The following is a 13,610-nucleotide window of genomic DNA, read 5'->3' on the forward strand; positions in this document are numbered from 1 at the left end:
AACAAGAAAGGACCCAACCACAGATTCACTCTGTAGGCATAGGAGATAAGCAAAGTCAAGCGAATATCTCCCAAAGGGCATCGATAAAGTAAATGCTTTCTTCTAAGCATGTTTCCTACATGATCCAGGAAACATAATCAGGTCACTGGATGAGAGTTTAGAGGGTCTTTTTCATCTCCCCATTTCCCCACCTTCCCACCCACAGTTGCTTTCATCATTCCATATGGGATAATAACTTATCTTTTCTGACTTAACCACAAAGCCTCTTATTGCATGGGAGAGTCTGGTATTCTCTTTTATTTTTTGAAACTTTCAAGGGTAACACAATACAGTAGATTTTGAAAGCTTCCCTCTGTTGCATTAGGTCTACTCATGAAATAATTTCTGTAGCTACATATTTCAAAATGGTTGGAGCTACACACAAAGTCAACAATCTGAAAACTGTTTACTTCTTTTGCAGACTCTTGATACCAATAGTCTCTAGTGATTTTCAGGATGTAAAGAAAGAACTGGTGAATGGCTGTGTTGTCTTTTTTTTTTTTTTTTTTTTTTAAAGTCAGGGGAGCCTCAGGAAACACAATCCATGGAAAAGAGCCATGCCTCAGTTCTGTTGACCTCTGTTAAGATCATGGCCACATTATTTCCAGGTCTTGGCTGGAAAGATTAGACTTATTAAAAATCTGTTTTTCGCATTCTATTAGGATTTTTAGAAAGCCTTAACTTACAAATTAATAGATAAGAGTATGATTGTGTAACTTCACAGGGTGCCCCTAGTACTTCATGAGGCTTTGACTTCATGGCAGGGATGGAAATTTAAGATAAAAACCATATGTGAGTAGAACTCTTAAGATTTTGCTTTTTACTTGATTATAAATGTAACTTAGGCTCATGCTCATTGTCTTAGTTCACTGGGTTACTATAATAAAAATATCGTAGATGAGGGTGGCTTATAAACAACAAACATTTATTTGTCACAGTTCTGAAGGCTGGGAAGTCTAAGCTATGGCACTGGCAGCTTTGGTGTTTGCTGTGAAGTGTTAGTTGCTCAATTGTGTCCACCTCTGCAACCCCATAGACTGTAACCCACCAGGCTCCTCTGTCCATGGAATTCTCCAGGCAAGAATATTGGAGTGGGTTGCCATTCCCCTCTCCAGGGGATCTTTCTGACTCAGGGGTCAAATCTGGGTCTTCTGCATTGCAAGAGGACCGTCTGAGCCACAGGAGAGGCTTCCTAATTCATAGAGAGTACTTTTTCACCATGTTCTCACATGTTAGAGGAGATGAGAGAGAGCTCTCTGGGGTTTCTTCTATAACACACTAATCCTACTCATGAGAGCTCCACCTTCAGGGCTGAAGGAACTTGCAAAGGCCTGCCTCTGTACTGCTATCACATTAGACATCAGGATTTCAACATGCAAATTTTGTGGGGCTACAAACATTCAGACCATAGCATTTACTCAAAACAAAACAAAACAAAAATTACAAACAGGTCAAGTGAGATTTTAGAACGTTTCATCTAATGTAGACTATATTGTGTATCACTGACTTTAGCATGACTATTTCTTCCATGTCACTAATATTTCTTTGGAGATACTTTTAATGACTATAATATTCTGCCTTATGAAATTTTCATAATTTAATTAACCATTTAAGTAACCATCCATTGGCTGATGCTTAGGTTGTTTCTAGTTTTGACAGTTACATATAATACTGAGGAAATTCCCTGGTGGTCCAGTGGTTAGGATTTAATGCTAGCACCACCAAGGGCCCAGGTTCAATCCCTGGTCAGGGAACAGATAGGTACCAATGATGTGATTGCTTTAATCATTATCTGGATTAGTTTTGAAACAATACATTTGTGCCTTATGTTTGTGTTGGTGTGTTTACAGTTTGTTAATGCAAGGCCTTTTAGCCTTGCTGATTTTGCTTCTTGAGATATTGCAGTAATATCTGCCCTGGGTCCAGATACGTGCTATGTTAAGAGTCACATATTCTGATATACAAGTTTACATGTCATGAATTTGATACAGGAAGTTTACTTACTAGCAGATATTCCTCATTTGCCCTTTCCCCCTTTTTCTCCTCCACCTTTCCTACCTCCTGTTTGTTCTCTATTTTTCTATAATCCTCTTTTTCTTACCATCATCCCTTTGGGACTCCACAGGCCACCAAAACAAGCACTGGGAGGATTTCAACTTCAGGAGAGTAAATCTACTTTCAATTACTGGGAGAATGAGTTGGGCTCCTGCTGGAAACTCAATCTTGGTATGAAATGTGGTGGGATTCTTCTTTGTCTTGAAGTTTCGGGATATCGGGAGATGGGGCTTGTGATGGGGGTGACAGTGGGATGTCCCTGTTTGATTCCTTCTCAGGTGCCTCCCCTGTGCTCTCCGCTGACTGCACATCCCTGCAGGACTCACCCTCATACTTCCTTCAGGCCCCAGCGGTGCCTTATCAGAGGCTTTCCTGTCTGTCCTATAGAGAACAACACCCTCTCCATTCCCCAGCCGAGCCTCTTCCTCTCTCCTTCCTTTGTTTTTCTCCATAGAACTTATTAGTCAGCACTCATGTAAGCTACTAATTTCACCTACTGGAGTACCACTGGTTTGCATGCCTCTGTATCCTAGCATCTGGGGCAATGCTGAGTACAGGGAGTACTCAGTGGGTGTTTGCCGAATGAATACATGTTGACAGCATCCCTGAAATTTAACAGTTGCTGCTGCCTTTGTAGATGTTCCCACGGACCTATGCTTGTGCACTGATAAAGATCTAGACACACCAGCCTTTCTGAATAGTGCATATGGGTGAATTCTCCTTGTACTTGTGAGCATAGACATTCTTTTCAGGAAATGCCATTGTCTGTCTTGCCCCTGTTGGTGTGCTCCTGGGATGCAAACTTGATGATGAATGCCCAGGAGATCTGGGAACACCCACAGTCTCTCTCAGAGCATTGCCAGTCCACCCCCTCACCCTCCAGGCTCCAGAGGGAGCTCTACGCACAAGAGATGTGCAAAATATATCTGTCACGATTGGTTGACAGTTTGTCCCCAAATCCTAGTTTGAAAGAGTTGAGCTGGACCACAGGGACAGGCAGATCATCTTGGGTGAGAACTTGAGTGTTTCTTTTCAGTGACCATCTGAGGTTGCAGTGGGTAGGCATGGTTTTAGCTTTTAGACATGCAGAGGTGAAAGCGTATACAAAATAGAGAGAATAGTATATTGAGGGATGTGTTGCTGGATGGTGGTGAGGACTGACTGTGGAATTCACTGGAATTTGGGGGGGACTTCTAGAGGACTGCACCTATATTAGCTGTCACATTGGATGACTCAGGTCAGCCAACCTCCAGGAAGGCAAGTCTGTAATGCTCAGCCAGCTGATGGGCACCAGGCATTGTGCATCTTCTCAGCCTTCTCTAGAAGCCCTTGCAGGGTGCACTCTGAGACCCTCTCATGGTTGTTTGGAGAAGGAAATGACAACCCATTCCAGTATTCTTGCCTGGAAAATCCCATGGTTAGAGGAGCCTGGAGGGCTACAGTACATGGGGTTGCAGAATTGGACATGACTGAATGACTAACACTTTCACTTTTCATGGGTTGTATGTGTGCTTTGCTGCCCTGGTGGGATTTAGGATGGGCCCTCAGCTACACACAAATGGCAGACGTGTTTAATGTGTGTTGCCGTGAGACACCCACGGTCTTCAGCCATCATCAGTCTGTGGCTGTCATAAATCCTGCAAAGAGGCCTATACACCCTGAGGTGGACTTTGCTGGCATTCTTTCTGCCAGGCTCACAGAAGGGCTGTCATAAGCAGCAAGACACTGGAACCTCCTTTGCTTATAGTGGAAGATTTAAAGTGAAAGTGGCTCAGTCATTTCCAACTCTTTGAGACCACATGGATTATACAGTCCATGGAATTCTCCAGGCCAGAATACTGGAGTGGGTGGCCATTTCCTTCTCCAGAGGATCTTCCCAACCCAGGGATCAAACACAAGTCTCTCATATTACAGGCAGATTCTTTACCAGATGAGCCACCAGGGAAACCCTGGGAAGCCACTGGGGAATCCACCAGGGAAGGTTTAAAAGGTAGATGAAAATTGAGAAGAATTTTAAAAATGGAAGGAATGGTCACCATGATAGTGTATATTTTACTTCAAATAAATGTTATTGAATATCTTGTCTTGAGGGTTTTAACACTAGAGTCTGGCTGCCTCATTTCTGAAACCTGGGGTCTTTCTATTCTACTGCGCTGAAACGGGCTGGCAGGTGCAAAAGTGCAGACGGACTGAAGAACCATCTTTGAGAATGTGAGTCTGGAGACAGGACAATGAAAATCTTTCCTGAATATGCACTTGAGGTTGTCGAGAGGAGATAGTGGGGGACACACAATTAATTTGGAGCAGGTTGAAATTGTTGAAAGTGAAGTCACACAGCTGTGTCCGACTCTTTGCGACCCTATGGACTGTATTGGAGTGGGAGGGTATATTTATGTCTGTGTTTCAAAGACATGAGCATAGGTCTTTGATCAGGTATTTGAAACCCATGACCTGAAATTTGGGTAAAACGCATTCAGAAACCATAGAAATCTTGTCAGAATTAGAAAGGTAGGCAATGTTTGAGAAGGAAATTTCAGTCACTAAATTTGAAGGGACAGTGATGATATGGATAGTCATGTAGAAGGTGCCAGTCCAGAAAAGAGAGGACTGGTGCCGGAGAGTGTTTAGGTGATGTAGAGAAGACTACTAGTATGTGGGAGTTTCATATTGGTTTTGGCGACTTACAGGACACGAAGAATCTCAAAGATGACGTCAGCCAGTGGCTACTAGAAACAGTGTCGTGGTTGAAAGAGCAGGATATTTGGAAGAAAATAAACTCATCCTCCATCAAGTCTCCCTATTGTGGAAACTGTGGCTTTCTTGTGGTTAGTGGTCTTGCTCTCAGAGCCCATAAGAGGAGATATTTAGGAAGAGAGAGAGGATGTGTCAGAGATGCTTTGCCTCATCAACGTATGGATGAGGAAGGCATTGATCATCAGAGCAAAAATAAAGCAGAGGGATCTAATGTCTGATGCAAGCTGAGCCTTGATGAGTTTGTCTTTTTTAATACTTACTCATGGTTTTGAAAGGGACAAAGAAATGTATGACAGGGTGGTGTTTTCAAACCACACCCACATATTCTTTGATACTCCTCTAATCAGGAGTCTAATTCCCCTTCCCTGGAAAACAGACTCAATCCTGATGAGCAGACTGTGGTCCAGTGGCACAGTGACCCAGCGTCTGGCCTTTGAAGGTGATGACCTGGCTCTTTCTCCCGGGATTCTTGCTCTCAAGACCCAGCGGTCTTGCTGAGAGAAGCCCAGGATGCCTGGGCCACCATGGGCAGATGTTCTTCCAGCTGAGCTCCCAGCCAAGAGCCAGTGTTATTTACTAGACCTGTGAGCAATGAAGCGTCCAGAAGATCCCAGCCCCTGTCCTCTCTGACAGCAGCCTCACGACAGACCCTGAGTGGGAATTGCCTAGCTGACCCAGGTCAACCCATGGAAACCAGAGAAACTGAACTCTTCTCCTCCGTTTCCTCCTCCTCTTCTTCCTAATGAAAATTGTTGAGTTGCTTAGTTGCTAAGCTCTGTCTCTTTTATGACCCCATGGACTGTAGCCTGCTGGGCTCCTCTGCCCATGGAATTTTCCAGGCAAGATTACTGGTGGGTTGCCATTTCCTTCTCCAGGGGATTTTCCTGATCCAGGGATCAAACCTGTATCTCCATCGTTGAAGGCAGATTCTTTACCTTCTGAGCCACCAGGGAAGTTGTTTACCACTGAGCTACCTGGGAAATGAAAATTGTTGCCATTTAATCTACTAAGTTTGGGCTGGTTTACTGCACAGTAATAGATAATGAAAACACTAGTCAATGGCAGATTTAAAAAATGATCAAAGGCCCCCTACTAATCTCCTCTTAACGCTTTTTCTTTCTCCTTTACTTTTTTATATCTTTGTAAGAAAGTGTCCTGATGATAAAAGGTGGGTGGTGGTGCAGAGATGAGTTTGACTAAGCATTGCCCCAGAGGCCCAGGGTGTCTGACCTGGCAGCATCTGTTAGCATCTGTGAGCAAGACCAGGTCACAAAGCTGCTCCTGTCCATTCAGAATTTCCCCTTGTTCTCATAAGGCGGTTCTCAGATAAAGGAAGAGATATGCTTAGGTGGATATTTGCTTTGTTTCTTAAGATAATCATGATTCCTCTGCTTTAGTGCAGTTTCTTTCTATGACTTTCACTGGACTTGGGGTCAGATTGTGGGTATCACTCGGCAGTGTGCAAACACTGAGTTTCTGAGGGAGGTTTGTGTAAGAGAGGAAAGCTTTAAATGGTAAGGGCAAGAGGAAAAGTGGAATTCATGTAGGAGTGAGTAATAATAATTATTACTCCCATTGTGCCTGTTGTCACATTCTTCTTTTAACATAATATATGTTTTACCTTGTGAATAAGATTTTAAAACTTTCAGAACCACTTTTCTCACCTTAAATGGTGAATTTTGGGTATCATTAGATTTGCAATTATATACAAGTCATAGCTATTTTATATCTGGTATGGAGCTCTTAGAAATACCTCGCTCAGACATTCACCCCACCTTTTGAAGAAAGAACATTTTTTGGTTTCCTGAGAGTCTTGCCAATGAGCCAAAGAATAGAGCATTTGTGAAGCCCTCTTTAAAGATGAAGAGGAGGCTTACTACTGCCAGTGAGGCTGCACCCCTGAGGAGAATTCTGGAAGACTCAGAGAGGGACCTGACTGATAGTCTGCCGGCCTGAGCAAGATGGGTGAGGAATGGCTTTAAGATGGAGCTGCTGGGGGGTGTTGGCAGAACTAAGGAAAGAGGAAGAACACCGCCTTGTCTGCTTTCTCTAATCATTCTCTATACTTTCCACATTTACAGAGCGCTGTGCCACCGCAGAGGGAGACAAGACGAGTAGCTCAGCTGACCCTCTGTTTATCTGAGGACATTCTAGGTGCTGGGCTCAGGGGGACAAAGAAGAGTATGACACAGTCCCTGCCCTAGACAGACTCTGAGCGGTGATATCTATTTAATGTGCTTGGAAGTGAGTGGGGGCCCCTCCAGTGCTGTGAGTTAAACAGTCTGCTCTTACTGAGTGATTGGAATGCTGACATTAAAAAGCATTACTCACCACCTTAGGATACATTCTTTTTCTCACTCTCCAGAGGTCATACTCCTGTCTTGTCGTTTAACAATTGTTAGGATGATCGACAGCATTTCTTAGGAAATACAAGAGATCTGCGCATGTGACTAAACTAAAATATTGTATTTGAGGCTTCCTAAGTGAGACACCATATGAGGCTCCTATCAACATCTTCTCCTTTAATCCTCAGAAGAACTCTACCAGAAAGGTTCTATGGTTATCTTTGTTTTACAGATGCACTAAATAAGGCACAGAGAGGTTCAGTCAGTTGCTCAAGGTCCCACAGCTGGCCCATGGTAGAGTTAGGCTTTCGATCCAGTTCCAGAACCTGTTCTTTGTACTTCTGCTTCCAACTGAATGCTGGTGTCCCTCCTAATCATGAGATTTTATCACTCAGCTCGTAAGCTGATCCACCCATAGACCAATAGTTTGGCATCTCCGGAGGACCTCTTGGAGGTCCCAGGTAGCTCTGAGGGGTGCCTCCTGAGAAGGCAGCTGGGCATGGCACGTGGGTTGGAGCCCTCGCTCTCTTAGGACTTGGACCAGGGCTATACTGTACCTACCCTGAGTCTCTTCCAGTTTTGGATTATTATCGTTTCTTTCTGGGTTTCCCAGGTGGTGCTAGTGGTAAGAACCTGCCTGCCAATGCAGGAGATGTAAGAGACATGGGTTTGATCCTTAGGTTTGGAAGATCCCCTGGAGGAAGGCACAGCAACCTGCTCCAGTATTCTTGTGAAGAGAAGCCCATGGGCAGAGGAACTGGATGGGCTACAGTCCATAGAGTCACAAAGAGTTGGTCATGACTGAAGTGACTACACATGCATGCCTCCTTTACTTTTTAGCTGATGTCAGGATTTAATTTGTTTTGAGATGCCTGTTAGGTTCACTGTCAAGCCAGAACCCTTTATTTTGCATGAGAACTCAAGCTAGCTTTGTCCTAACTGGCTTCCCAAAATATGTAAGTTGAAAACAAAGGTTTTTCCAAATATTCTTACAGGACCTATTCTGCTTTCAGATATCTTGAGTCACAAAAAGACAAAAGTTACAAGGCACTTGTGGTTGATAAGGTTTTCATCAGTTCAGGTGCTCAGTCGCGTCCGATTCTTTGCGACCCCATGGAATGCAGCACACGAGGCCTCCCTGTCCATCACCAACTCCCGGAGCTTACTCAGACTCACGTCCATTGAGTTGGTGATGCCATACAACCATCTCATACTCTGTCATCCCCTTCTCTTCCCGCCTTCAATCTTTCCCAGCATCAGGGTCTTTTCCAGTGAGTCAGTTCTTCACATCAGGTGACCAGAGTATTGGAGCTTCAGCTTCAGCATCAGTCCTTCCAATGAATATTCAGGACTGATTTCCTTTAGGATGGACTGGTTGGATCTCCTTGCAGTCCAAGGGACTCTCAAGAGTCTTCTCCAACACCACAGTTCAAAAGCATCAATTCTTTGGCACTCAGCTTTCTTTGTAGTCCAACTCTCACATCCATACATGACCACTGGAAAGAAAAACTATAGCTTTGACTAGATGGACCTTTGTGGGCAAAGCAATGTCTCTGCTTTTTAATAGGCTGTCTAGGCTGGTCATAGCTTTTCTTCCACGGAGCAAGAGTCTTTTAATTTCATAGCTGCAGTCACCATCTGCAGTGATTTTGGAGCGCCCCAAAATAAAGCCTGACACTGTTTCCACTGTTTCCCATCTATTTCCCATGAAGTGATGAGACTGGATGCCATGATCTTAGTTTTCTGAATGTTGAGTTTTAAGCCAACTTTTTCACTTTCATCAAGAGGCTCTTTAGTTCTTCTTTGCTTTATTAGAACTTAACAATAGAAAGATCCTAGCAGATCCATTCTCATAATTTACATTCTAAGATATTAGGATTAGTCAGAAGGTTTTCAGGAAGGAGAAACTGTCTTCAAGCAGGATACATTGTTGTTATACAATCCTTAGTACAGAGTTGTTATACAATCCTTAGTACAGAGTTTAAACTGAGTTGCTTGTTGTATAATCATCAGTTCCGGGCTTAAAGAAAAAAAAAAAAACAAACTTTTTATGTGATTAAGACTAAGGAATGTAGAGAAAAAGAAAAAAAAAAAAACACTTTGTTCTTTCCTCCTCCTTGAGAATTCCAGACTCCTATTTCCTTCTCAAGAACCTTAGAACCCCTCTCTCCTCGGGTATTCCCAGACTTCTTATCAACCTGCTGAGGAATTGACTCTCTCACTGACATTCGTACACATTGCATTTGGACCTGTCTTTTGGTAGAAAGAATAATGAGGAAGCCTCTCTTCTGTTGGGCCTGCTAATTTTGCTTATCATCAGTGGATTTACCTTTTGCCACTTGGTAACTAGGGCAGAAAGTGAAGAGGAACTAAAAAGCCTCTTGATGAAAGTGAAAGAGGAGAGTGAAAAAGCTGGCTTAAAGCTCAACATTCAGAAAATGAAGATCATGGCATCTGGTCCCATCACTTCATGGGAAATAGATAGGGAAATAGTGGAAACAGTGTCCAACTTTATTTTTTGGGCCTCCAAAATCACTGCAAATGGTGACTGCAGCCATGAAATTAAAAGAGGCTTACTCCTTGGAAGAAAAGTTATGACCAACCTAGACAGCATATTCAAAAGCAGAGACATTACTTTGCCAACAAAGGTCCATCTAGTCAAGGCTATGGTTTTTCCAGTGGTCATGTATGGATGCTAGAGTTGGACTGTGAAGAAAGCTGAGCACTGAAGAATTGATGCTTTTGAACTGTGGTGTTGGAGAAGACTCTTGAGAGTCCCTTGGACTGCAAGGAGATCCAACCAGTCCATTCTAAAAGAGATCAGCCCTGGGATTTCTTTGGAAGGAATGATGCTGAAGCGGAAACTCCAGTACTTTGGCCACCTCATGTGAAGAGTTGACTCATTGGAAAAGACCCTGACGCTGGGAGGGATTGGGGGCAGGAGGAGAAGGGGACGACAGAGAATGAGATGACTGGATGGCATCACTGACTCAATGGACATGAGTTTGAGTGAACTCTGGGAGTTGGTGATGGACAGGGAGGCCTGGCATGCTGCCATTCATGGGGTCGCAAAGAGTCAGACACGACTAAGTGACTGAACTGAACTGAACTGAATCTTTTATGTTCTCAACAGGGACCCAAGGCAACAACAGCAGGGTGTTGTAGAAAGTTGGTTCCATTTTAGTATGAATGCACTTTACCACACTGACCACATTCCTTTGGGAAGCACTGCCAGGGAGTTCTGAGCTTAATATCTCATAATCTCATCCACTATTAGAAGCAATGCAAGGAATTTAGAATTTTAAAATTCATTTTATTTCTATATTGAATATATACAAAAAATGTGTATTCACATTAATCCAAGAGGAGAAAAAAAAGCTGTGTAGTAAAAATCTCCTTTTAGTCCTGCTGCCCAGCTCCCCAGCTTGCTTCAGAAGCAACTAGTATTACCGATTTCTGATGTGTCATTTGGAGATGTTCAATGCAAATAGAAACAAATCAGCAAACAATTTCTTATTTATTTCTATTTTTTCCTTCATGGCAGCTAATATAAACTAATCTAGACCTTAATTTCTATATCAGGGCATTATGGGCACCTTCATTGTTTTTTAATTGTATGCCATTATAAGCATACCTCTGAATTTTTTAACCGGTCCTTATGGATGGGCAGTATTATGTTGTTTCTATTCATTAAGCATTTTAAAAAATGATCAAAGATCTAGGATCCTCTGAAGATTTTCATCTCTTCCTCTTTCTCTAGAATGACCAGTTTGATAATAATGTATATGTAATGAACTTCAACTGCTGTTACTTGAGCAGTGTTTCAGTTCATTTAGAAAGGATTTTAATTTTACACATTAAAAGATACTTTATCACTAAGTGTTACATTTAGACTCTTATGAAGTTTTATGAGCCTTTTATTCCTCTTTGCTAACCTTATAAAGCTTTTATGTTCCCAATTTTTGCCATTTTGGATAATGTCTGTTTTAGTGCAATTGATAGTATGCTTCACGTTCTTCCACTACATCAAAGTATGTATGTGTGTGTGTTGGTCATTCAGCCATGTCTGAATCTTTGTGACCCCATGGATTGTAACCCTCAAGGGTCCTCTGTACTGGAGTATGTCAAGGCTGTATATTTCACCCTGCTTATTTAACTAATATGCAGAGTACATCATGAGAAATGCCAGGCTGGATGAAGCACAAACTGGAATCAATATTGCCAGGAGAAATATCAATAACCTCAGATATGTAGATGACACCACCCTTATGGCAGAAAGTGAAGAGGAACTAAAGAGCCTCTTGATAAAAGTGAAAGAGGGGAATAAAAAAGTTGGCTTAAAACTCAACATTCAGAAAACTACGGTCATGGCATCATCTGGCCCCATCACTTCATGGGAAATAGATGGGGAAACATTGGAAACAGTGAGAGACTTTATTTTGGGGGGCTCCAAAATCACTGCAGATGGGATTGCAGCCATGAAATTAAAAGACGCTTGCTCCATGGAAGAAAAGCTATGACCAACCTAGACAGCCTATTAAAAAACAGAGACATTACTTTGCCAACAAAGGTCCATTTAGTCAAAGCTATGATTTTTTCAGTAGTCATGTATGGATGTGAGAGTTGGACTGTGAAGAAAGCTGAGCACTGAAGAATTGATGCTTTTGAACTGTGTTGTTGGAGAAGACTCTTGAGAGTCCCTTAGAAAGCAAGGAGATCCAACTAGTCCATCCTAAAGGGGATCAGTCCTGAGTATTCATTGAAAGTACTGATGCTGAAGCTGAAGCTCCAATACTTTGGCCACCTGATGCAAAGAACTGACTAATTTGAAAAGACCCTGATGCTGGGAGGGATTGAGGGCAGGAGGAGAAAGGGACGACAGAGGACATGAAGGTTGGATGGCATCACCAACTCTATGGACGTGAGTTTGAGTGAACTCTGGGAGTTGGTGATGGACAGTCGTGCTGCATTCACGGGGTCACAAAGATTCGGACACAACTGAGCGACTGAATTGAAACTGAAAAAGGGTCCTCTGTCTATGGATTCTCCAGGCAAGAACACTGGAGAGGGTAGCCATTTCCTTCTCCAGGGGATCTTCCTGACCCAGGGATCAAACCCAGGTCTCTTGCCTTTCATGCATGCTTTACTATCTGCCCCACTAGGGAAGCCCATATCAAAGAATAGAACTTAGAAATATCATTAATTCCTCTTTTTCTCTTTTCCAAACTTTCTCTTTTTCTTGATTGCTCCTTAAAATTCACGCAAATGGTATTTTGGATGCTAGGAAGATTTATTGATGCTCGGAAGCACTATCTTATTTTGAAGATTATAACTCCATATTCTGTACAGTCTTCATACCTTATACTGCAGTGAAGTCATTTTCCATTAACAAATCCTGTCTTGGCCAAAATTACTTGCTTCAACTGCTCTAGAAGCTGGGAATACCTTGTCTTGCTGGAGAATTACATCATACTGTTCATTAGTTATATACTTTTAAAAATTAAATTCAATGTTTTGGCCTCATTAGGTGTTAAAATTGTAAGCAATTTCTGGGTAAAAATAATGTTTTCTTTTTCTATGACTGTCTTGTTGTGTTGAGAGTTCATATTGGTGTTAATTAGATTCAGAACTACAGATTCTTATCATTGGACTGGACATGAAGAGCACAAGATCTGGCCATTTGTACCACACTGAGGATTCCTTTCCCCTGACCAAAAGCTGTGTTTTTTTGGCTCCTATCTGGGGGAAGGAAATCACCATCATTCTAGGAAGGTCATTCCACCTTTTTTTTAAAGAGTTTTTAAATTCTTAGGCTTAATTATAATTATCTTTGTTTTAATCAAAATAACACCATATACCAACTCTTCTAGTAACAGAGGGATTAAGCTAAAAACAAATGATGGATAATATGAATCTAATATCCCCAGAAATTCAAAAGGCATGAGAGAAATTTTCAGAAGATGCTGATTTTTTTTTCAAACTCAGGGTCATAAGTATCAGAAAAGGCATGTTAAAATTTCTTTTTCTTGATTGCTCCTTAAAATTCACCCAAATGATGTTTTGGATGCTAAGAAGATTTATTGATGTTCAGAAGCACTATCTTATTTTGAAGATTATAACTCCATATTCTGTATGGTCTTCATACCTTATATTGCTGTAAGTTAGGACAGGGCTAAAGGTTCAGTTCAGTTCAGTTGCTCAGTTGTGTCCGACTCTCTGTGACCCCATGAATCGTAGCACGCCAGGCCTCCCTGTCCATCGTCAACTCCTTGAGTTCACTCAGACTCACGTCCATCAAGCCAGTGATGCCATCTAGCCATCTCATCCTCTGTTGTTCCCTTTTCCTCCTGCCCCCAATCCCTCCCAGCATCAGAGTCTTTTCCAATGAGTCAGCGCTTCGCATGAGGTGGCCAAAGT

At 42.3% G+C, this 13,610-nt stretch overlaps 1 non-coding gene across 1 annotated transcript; it reads left to right on the forward strand.

Moving 5' to 3' along the window:
• Positions 1–1,720: 1,720 nt before the first annotated feature.
• TRNAA-AGC (transfer RNA alanine (anticodon AGC)) lies at positions 1,721–1,793 on the forward strand. Its single transcript has one exon. It is a non-coding gene; the product is annotated as a tRNA-Ala (tRNA).
• The last annotated feature ends 11,817 nt before the right edge of the window (positions 1,794–13,610 follow it).

This window comes from Ovis aries, chromosome 2 (assembly GCF_016772045.2).
Source record: "Ovis aries strain OAR_USU_Benz2616 breed Rambouillet chromosome 2, ARS-UI_Ramb_v3.0, whole genome shotgun sequence".
NCBI classification, from domain to species: Eukaryota; Metazoa; Chordata; class Mammalia; order Artiodactyla; family Bovidae; genus Ovis; species Ovis aries.